General features: G+C 40.9%; 1 long non-coding RNA gene across 1 annotated transcript; it reads left to right on the top strand.

Moving 5' to 3' along the window:
- Positions 1-284: 284 nt before the first annotated feature.
- LOC140909258 (uncharacterized) lies at positions 285-3,747 on the top strand. The gene is made up of 4 exons (XR_012158157.1): positions 285-436; positions 1,797-1,961; positions 2,947-3,076; positions 3,560-3,747. It is a non-coding gene; the product is annotated as an uncharacterized LOC140909258 (long non-coding RNA).
- The last annotated feature ends 5,672 nt before the right edge of the window (positions 3,748-9,419 follow it).

Below are 9,419 nucleotides of genomic sequence, written 5' to 3'. Positions count from 1 at the left end.
TTGAATTGTAATGGTCACAGAAGTGATCTGAAAGAAATACAAGTCTGCAGTTCCTACTTGGGAATTTGACATTTCAAGCTCCATGCGCTATTTATTTACCTTTCACATAGCTGATTTCCTACCTGTAACTGATAAAATGTTTGAAACACATCACACTGCATTTTATTACTACTGTGTGCACTGCCCCAGGTGAGATCAGGTCCCCATTGTGCTAGGTACAGTACAAACACAGAGTTCCTTACCCCAGATATCTTATAATCTAAACAGACAAAGCAGAGGAGAACCAGAACAGAGGTGAAGGGACTTGCCCAAGGTCATCTTGAAGGTCAGTGGCTGACCTAGGAATAAAACCCAGGTCTCCTTGTCTAATGCCCTATCCATTGGACAACATTGCCTCAAAGACTAGAGTTCAAACCATCTATAGAGGATCTGCAAAGTAAGTCAAATATTATTTAATCTTATCGGTGATGCTGTTTTCCATTTCATATTTTGGGCACCCCCTTCAGAGAAGTGATTCATTTGCAAAGGAATCTTCTTGAGACTTGCATTGTAAGGTAGATTTTTAGCATCTTCCTGGGTAAACATAGCCAAGTGTAGACAACGCAAATGTTAGTTAGGTGTTACACATTAGTACCCATAATGGACTGTATACCTGGATTACACTGGTAGTGAAACTATGTAAAATCAGAGTCCTCCAGTTGAAAAGCCGTATCTACATGCAAAATATTATAATAACTAGGCTTGGCAGAACTTGATTTTTATTTTTTGATAATTTTGGGGGATATCAATGTTTATTTGTGAGTATTTTTAAAGATTTTTATCTATTTACATTTTCACAGTTGTGCAAAATTATGGCATGTCAATAGGTGGATCAGGTAATTATTTAATGACAGTAGATGTTGAGATTCAGAAAATTAAAGCTTTATAACTGTTAAAACACAAATTGTCAACATTACATCAAAATATACAAAGTAAATATCCTTAAATTAAACTCTAATAACTCCTTAAGCAGCATTTTTCCTTTGCCTATCTGTAAATTTAGATTTATTATCCACAGAAGAGTGTGTGTGTGTGTGTGTGTGTGTGTGGTAAAATCGACATTTACCAGTAAAAATCTCTAACCCTGCCAAGCCTAATCAGAATGTCGGTCACACATCTCTAGAAGGTAACACAGTGTTTGAATCAATGTCTTCTAATTCTAAGAATTCTTATCTTATTGCCAGCTTGGTAGTTCTCTCTGTCTCAAGTGACTCTACAAGCCATCTGCACATGTTGAAAATCAAAGTACTTTCCAGTTTAAGTGGAGTTGCATTGTTTGTCACTCAGAATAAATCCCTCTATATCACTCAGTATGGTGCTTGGTGAAAACAGCTGATGTTCAAGTTCAAACCAAAAGCAAAGACAATGATTTGAAACCAGCAATAGCAGCCTGATATCACCTTCCCAGTTGCAGCTCAACAAACCAACAAAAATATGGAATTTTCTCTGCTCTTGCTGGCAAACTGTATTCTAGCTCTAGTCCCTGGGTGTTTTATCTTTGATTTAAATAGGAATGAGTTGGCCCTTAGCGGTTTTTGACTGGAAAGAATACAGACTGTGTCGGACCTTGTCGAAGTGGTTAGGATGGTCACAGATTTTAAGGGCTGTCTCTAAAATAGTTTTAATGGGTCTGATTCTCCACTCTGTCACACTACGGTAATGGAATGGGGTTTCAGGTCCACCACGTTCGCTATTTTAGTTAGTTATTTTCTTTCCATTGTACTATATGTTAGATTTGTGCCCAATCTCTTTCTCAGATTTTGGTTTTAGGCTGTTATTTCCACACACCCTCCCCCATCCTCTCCATATGGAACAGAATAAAGTTAAGAAACATCATTTTCAAAGAATAAAGACTTGGATGGAGCCCATGTTTTCTTGTGAGTCTGCTACAGCTGTTAATTTGTGGAAAACCTCAGTGGAAGGTAAGCAATATGGCAGCATCATTTTACATGAGAATTCAGAAATGGCCTCATTCCAAACATTGGCTGATTTAGGCTCTTGGCTTTCATAGACAAAGCTTTGTGTAGTGTCATGCCTTTTTAATAGATGATGTTGATGCAGCTGTGAAAGGTTCTGATATTCTTTAGTTTGACTGAATGACAACAATTCCATATTAAAGTATTGTGGAGTTGTGATCTTGTTTGTCTTTGCTCATCAGACATTAGTCGGTAAGTTTGAGGAGGGCTGGGATGCTGTTAAGGAGGGAAAATCCCATATAAATAGGTTCCCTCTTCCCCTTCTTTATAAACATACTGAAACCAAAATTTCACACCCAAACAGTCATGAACTTTGGGAAAGTTTGGAGCTGGATTTGAACTTTATGGTTTGGGCCCCCTCTACGTCTCCAGGACATGCACATCCTTTTTCTGTAGACATTATTCCCATCCAGTATTTGCCAGGCATAGTTGGTGGCATATCAAAATTTAAGTACTTTACGGAATACAGCAACATCTTTTCCTTGGATGGACATTTTTTTTTTGCAGAGAGTCTATGGTATGCCGCTTAGTGAGGGAATTTTACAGTATACTTTTGGGAGAAATGCTGCACTTCTTTGGGATGGATTAGATGACCTAAAAAATGCTTTCCAGCTGTGATATCTATGTTGCTAATAAATGTCATCACAGCTGTTGACTTGGGGAGCATCAATGGTAGAACTAAGAGAACAACTTGAGATGTTGTTGACCATTCATATTGCAGTGGCACCTATAGACTTCAACCAGGTCAGGACCCCATTGTCCTGCCCAAACATAGAGTAAATGATGGTCCTTGCTCCAGTGAGCTAACAGTCTATAGAAACTGACTCAAAACTTTTCCCAGCCCTGAAGCTGAATGTGTAGCAACCCTCCTTTTGTGTTGGAAAAATGCATGGTTATTTTAATAATAATCCTTTCTTGTGCACATTTTCAGTTCCTGATTCCTGGCTGGGACTGAAATCTGGAGTCTTGAAGTACTGTGGGAAAGGCTGTGCTAGCAACCTTGTGAGAAAGCTGAGACTTCCAACTCAATTTTGTAGATTCATCAGACTCTCATATTCTGGGTCAGTTTCAGATAAGACTTTGAACTGTTAAATGTTTCTCTGAATCCCAAACAAGTAAAAGTTTGGGAGGTTCACTCACCACTGATGTGGCTTTCCTTTTAGTAACAGTAATAACACTTGATATAGTATGTTTCATCTGAAGCTCTCGCTCACTTTTTGAAAGTGCTTTAAGTATTATTTGCACTTTATCGTTGGGGAAGCTAAGACACAAAAAGGTTACATAGTGTATCAATGAAAGACCTGGGACTTGAATTCATGTTCCCGATTCCCAGTCTATGCTCTAACCACGAGACAATCTGGTTACATTCCTCTTGGTGGTGTTTTGTGAACAGGCATTCTCTTTCTAATGTCTTTTTGAGAAAACTCAGTTTGTATTAGTGTTGCCTTCTTCCCCATAACTGATAGATTGATTCCATTATCTGTATGCAGCCTCACTTCCTTCCCTTTCTGGACTTGGCTAGGTGTTATGTCTCTTGTCTTTAGGGTGAATTAAGGCAGCATTCTTGGATGCATGGGATCTCAGTCTCGTGGTCAGAGTGAAATAATGTGTTGGGAAGAAAGAGGAAGCCAGAGATGGGCTGTCCCTTTGAGGAGTCTGGGAGAGGAAGATCAAGGAGTTTGGGGAATGGAAAGTACTCTGTGGATGGGCATGATGTTTTCTGGAGGCGTCTGAAATTGGGTAAGTTCACTACAGAGGGAAGTAGAAGCAACACAAACTAACCACAACCTGCCTTGAACTCAGAGAGGAGTATGGCTAACTGCTGGGGAGTGCACTGATTCAGAACATTCTCTCCCTGACACCCACAAGCCAGGAGTTTCTGGTGGAAACCCAAATATCAGCTTGCTCTTTCTTGGGGTGAATTTTCATTCCAGTTTCCAATTTCTCAGTGGAATAGGGTAGGATAATTTACACCTTCCTGCATCACGCAGTGTGGCTCTAATCTGTAGTCTTAATAGGTAAAAAATTTTAAAGCACTTACGTGACTTAGGGTCCTAAGTCCCATTTTACAAAGTGGCTCAGACACTTGAGAGCTTAAGTTTCATTGAAAGTTGAAGGGTGAAATCCTGGCCTCCATTGAAGTTGCTGGGAGTTTTGCTATTGGCTTTAGTGGGGCTAGGATTTCACCCAAAGATTTAGGCTCCTAAATCTCTTAGGTGCTTTTGAAAACCTTAACCAATTTGGCCTGTCTAATCCATGTTCTCTGTGGTTCTATCCAGTACCTATTTGTCTTGACTGCCTTAAATTTTATAAAATCACACAACAGCTGTAATTGAATATCACATTTTACTTTCAGTGACAGAGCAAAGGTGCCAAAATATTCAGTAGCTCTCCGAGGAACATCTGCAACTTCTTTAGTGAATATTTTTACAGCTGGTTATAGTTTTATTTATTTATTTTTTATTTTTAATGGTACAAAATCCTAGACCCTGGAGGGGGGAGAATAGTTTCCTTTCCTCATATCAGAAATTAAATAAATGCCTGGAGATAGGGCTAGGAGGTAGTTTGTCATTTGAGAGAGAGAGAGAGAGAGAAAGGAAACTTGCCCAAGTCAACAAGGAATGCAAATCATGTTCATTTCATGGTTATAAATAAAGATGGTCTGAGGAGGTTCTGCTTGGCTCAGGAGCTGGATCCAAGTTTAGGCTAACATTCAGGTTTGAGTATAGGACTTGAGTTTACAGACAATGGTGCTAAAACCACATAAATTGTTCATGTAAGATTTTGGCCCCAAATAGTAGATATTATGAGATTCCTGCTATCTTGAATGGTGGGAATCTGATGTGATCACCTGTTCTAACACAGTTTCCACCATCTTGGGTGGAACATGAGAATGATGGCTCGCATAGATTTAACCCAGTACCAATCTGTAATGGCAGGTCATGGTCTAGGAATCTGAACTTGAACCCACCTGAAAATCAGAGAAGCTTGAATTTAAGGTTCTGATTTTTGTTCTTTCTCTAGCTGTGGATGCTTAGTTGCTCAGATAATGAAAAAAGTAACAGTACTGTTCACTCAAACACTAGTATTCTCTTATCCCGCACCTTTCTCCTCCCAATACTAGCATAGCTACACATCCAAGAAATTGTAGGTGCATTGTAGATGCATTAAATTCTAGGACTAATGCGCTACTACCAAATCTATTAACATTATGACCAAGATCCCTTATGGCAAATTGCTTTTTCATTTACATGTGGCACAACTTCAACTTCTAGTAGTACGGAATCCTTAACTCATGATATACACGGTACTGTAAAAACAGATAGTACCTACTAGTTGACCGTGTGGGATGAGAAACAAGCAAACTACCTGATTCCAAATTCTGAAAAGAACTTGCTACATCCCATCTCATTAGTAGAGGTTTAGCTGTACTGGTAGTTCCCTGTTAAGAGCAGGTGAGAAACAGCACTGCCACCGGCCTCTTCTGAATGCAACTTAAGCTTCTGGAAGAAAACTGGGAGGAATGAACAAAATTTGGGCTTCCAAATTGTCCTGTGAATAAGACTGGTTATGGAGAGTTGGTTTAGCCTTTGTTTCAGGAACATGGGGTCAAATTCTACAGATGGACCCAAGCCAGGATATTTGAATCCAGATTAGATATGGATTCAAATATGGATTCAGATTAGATAGGGGAATCATGGGTAGGGTGAAGTTCGATCTGAGGTTCCTGTTCAGACCCACTTCTAAGGTGCTTTGCTAACAGAAATGGGGCCCCAAACTCTTCTTACTTACACTGGTTCTATATTGATGTAACTTGCTTAACACCAGCGGAGTTACTCCCGATTTACATATATATATAAGTGAGAGGAGAATCAGTGATTTTTGTGTACTAATGCCAATTGCATTAGAGTTTAATGGACCTGCTCCTGCTAAAGTCAGTGGAAGTTTTGCCATTAATTTCAATTTCTGAGTGTGATAAAACTCGATACAAATGTCTAAAACTTCCCAGATTAGCTCACTTGCTGCAGTTAATATTTTGTCCAGGACTTTTTTGTGGTACCAAATATAATTAAAACATTGTATTCAACCAGTACTAGTTTTTTGTCCTCTTCCGTGCCAAGGCATTGCTCTGGTGCTAACTGGGGAATAGCACTGCTCTTAGGAACTGGGAACCGAGTGTGGCAGAAGGTCATCTTTCATGAACATTTGGTACATAAGCTAAGTGATAAAATTCCAGACTTTGACTCCCTTTGGATAGAGGTGAATCAGTAAGAACTAGACATTGCAAACACTGCGCCCAAGGGCGAATCAAGTGTGGATGATAGCCTTCACAAGTTCCTTCCTCCATCATTCAGGAGCATAGATTGCAGGGGTTGGTTGGCCCAAATCCCATGTTTTTTTATTTATTCTCTTTCTTGTGCCATCATTTTTTCTAGTACTTTGTCTCGAGACACTTTCCCCTGTGTCCTTTAGAATGTAGCTCACTGATGCTGTTGTCTTACTCTTTCCAATGGGTGAACTCAGCACAATGTAGGTCATTAATTGACCAGGCAAGACTGGAGGAAAATCAGGGGTAGCTGAGGTTATAGGGTTAATATTTATACTCTCACATGTCACTTGCGTTCTGTTGCTGTCTGACAGCTTTGACTCTGTTGCTCAATGAAGTGTGAGTACATCAAAGTGTCAATCTTATCTGCATTTCAGTTTTGCTGTGTCTGTCCCTATGGAACAGATTGTACAATGTAATTATATCCTTTCCAATAGTCCTCCTAGGGAATGACTTAATCTATAATGTAGCCATCTGGTTATGAACACAGTGGCCTCATGGACCTAATAAGAACTTGGATCTTGCATTCAGTTATGTCATGTCTGAGTATTGCTTGTTTGTGTATTTTCAGAAAATCTAGATAAAATATTAAAAGGGGAGAAAAAGTTTTTCTTCATAAATTAGTGATGACCTCAACACACACAAGTGGCAGAGCAATTGGCAAATGATGCAATGTCAATAAAATAAGCTGAAATTCTAATACAGTGAAGTAAAAGCAGTGGTAGTTGATTTATACTGCGGAGTGGGGGGGAGGTTAAAATTTAATATAAATGGCTGCTAATTATTTTTGAAGCCTATGATGATTCCCTAAGTGCACAGCCTCTCTTCACACATGTATGTGGCAAAAAGGAAATGTCACACAAAATATTTCAATCTTAGGGCCAAATCCTGTCATCTCTGTGCACGCAAAATTTCTGGTGACTTGGATTGGAATTCGTTGTGCAAAATTACTGCAGGACATTATCCAGAGCTTATATACAGGTACAGCCATGCATTTTCAAATGAAAAAATGTGTGTGGTTTCTCATGGTTTGACCATGTGCATAACATTTCATGTGGGCAGCAGCATCCACAATTATTAAAGAGGAGTACAAAGGTCTGTGGTTAGGCATCAGACTAATCAGAGTGGGACAAATTGGGAGACTTGGAATTTGGGTTTGTTTGTTTACTTAGAAGTCCTAGACCAGTGAAATAAAATTCGCTTTCTGTAGAGCTATGCGGGGAAAACTTGGCACTGCTTGCAAAACTGATGAGAAATAATGTTCTTGAGAGATGAATATAAATCATGGCTTTCTTGATATAAAATGTTGGCTGGCAGATAAGGGGTCGAGTATGGGAGAATGTATGCATGTGGGGAAACTGCTTTTGTTTCAGGAGTGACCAAAAGAACATGAAGGCTAATATGGTAAACTTCGAATCTTGGCCTTAAAATAAATAAATTTTAAAAGTTCACTGTTGCTGGGGTGGGGGCAGGAATGGGAGAAGTAACAACTTCACAAAGGCCTTTAGCTACCTCTGAGATCCTATAGTCCTAAATGTCCTTGCCCATTTTTAAGTCCTCAAATCACTGATGGCCATATGGCATCCTTTCTAGTCAGTGGCTGTGCAAGATAATGGGTTTTGTTTAAACAAAGTTGATCGAGGCAGCAGGCAACACCAGTTGCTACTGTTGTTTGTTTATTGCATCACAGTATAGTAAAAAACAGCACCCATTGCCTTTGCACATGGGCACATTCTACTACAAATACAAAATCCATGAAGTTAAGATCTAAAAAAAGACGTTAAATCCATCAATGTACCCAGATGGAAAAATAGTCCAGAGGGCAGTTATAAGAGGTAAGTCTTACACTGTGGCCCAGACCTTACCATATCAGATCCTGGGGGACTATGGCCTGGTTTACGAGTTTAGGTTGAATTTAGCAGCGTTATCTCGATTTAACCCTGCACCCATCCACATGACGAAGCCTTTTTTTACGACTTAAAGGGCTCTTAAAATCGATTTCTTTACTCCACCCCAGATAAGGGGATTAGCGCTGAGATCGGCCTTGCCAGGTCGAATTTGGGGTACTGTGGATGCAATTCGACGGTATTGGCCTCTGGGAGCTATCCCAGAGTGCTCAGTTGTGACCGCTCTGGACAACTCTATCAACTCAGATGCACTGGCCAGGTATACAGGAAAAGGTCCGCGAACTTTTGAATCTCATTTCCTGTTTGGCCAGCGTGGCAAGCTCACCTGCACAGGTCACCATGCAGAGCTCATCGTCACAGGAGACCATGCAGTCCCAGAATCACCGAAGAGCTCCAGCATGGACCGAATGGGAGGTATGGGATCTGTATGGGGAGATGAATCCGTGTTAACAGAACTCCATTCGAAAAGATGAAATGCCAAAATATTTGAAAAAATCTCCAATGGCATGAAGGACAGAGGCAATAACAGGGACCCACAGCAGTGCCGCATGAAAATTAAGGAGCTCAGGCAAGCCTACCAAAAAACCAGAGAGGCAAACGGCCGCTCCGGTTCAGAGCCCCAGACATGCCGCTTCTAGGATGAGCTGTATGCCGTTCTAGGAGGTGCAGCCACCACTACCCCAACCCTGTGCTTTCACTCTGTCCAAGGAGTGGGAGGCAACATGGAAGGGGGTTTGGGGGGCAAGGAAGATCGCTCACAGCAAGGAAGCGGAGAAACCAGTTTCCCCAACAGCCAGGATCTGTTTATCACCCTGGACCTGGTTCCAGTACCCCCCGAACCCACCCAAGGCGGGCTCCCGGACCCTGAAGGTGGAGAAGGGACCTCTGGTGAGCGGAAATCCTCCAGGGACATCTCCATAAAGCTCTCCTGGATGTACTCCCAAAGCCTTTGCAAAAGGTTTCTGGAGAGGGCAGCCTTATTCCGTCCTCCATGGTAGGACACTTTACCACGCCAGGCCAGTAGCATGTAGTTGGGAATCATTACAGAACAAAGCATTGCAGCATATGGTCCCAGTGTTTGCTGGCATTCAAACAACATCCGTTCTTTATCTCTCTGTGTTACCCACAGGAGAGTGATATCATTCATGGTCACCTGGTTGAAATAGGGTG

This window comes from Lepidochelys kempii, chromosome 3 (assembly GCF_965140285.1).
Source record: "Lepidochelys kempii isolate rLepKem1 chromosome 3, rLepKem1.hap1, whole genome shotgun sequence".
Lineage (NCBI taxonomy): Eukaryota > Metazoa > Chordata > Testudines > Cheloniidae > Lepidochelys > Lepidochelys kempii.
Note: the sequence above shows the minus strand (reverse complement) of the source record. Positions and strands in the feature narration are given on the sequence as shown.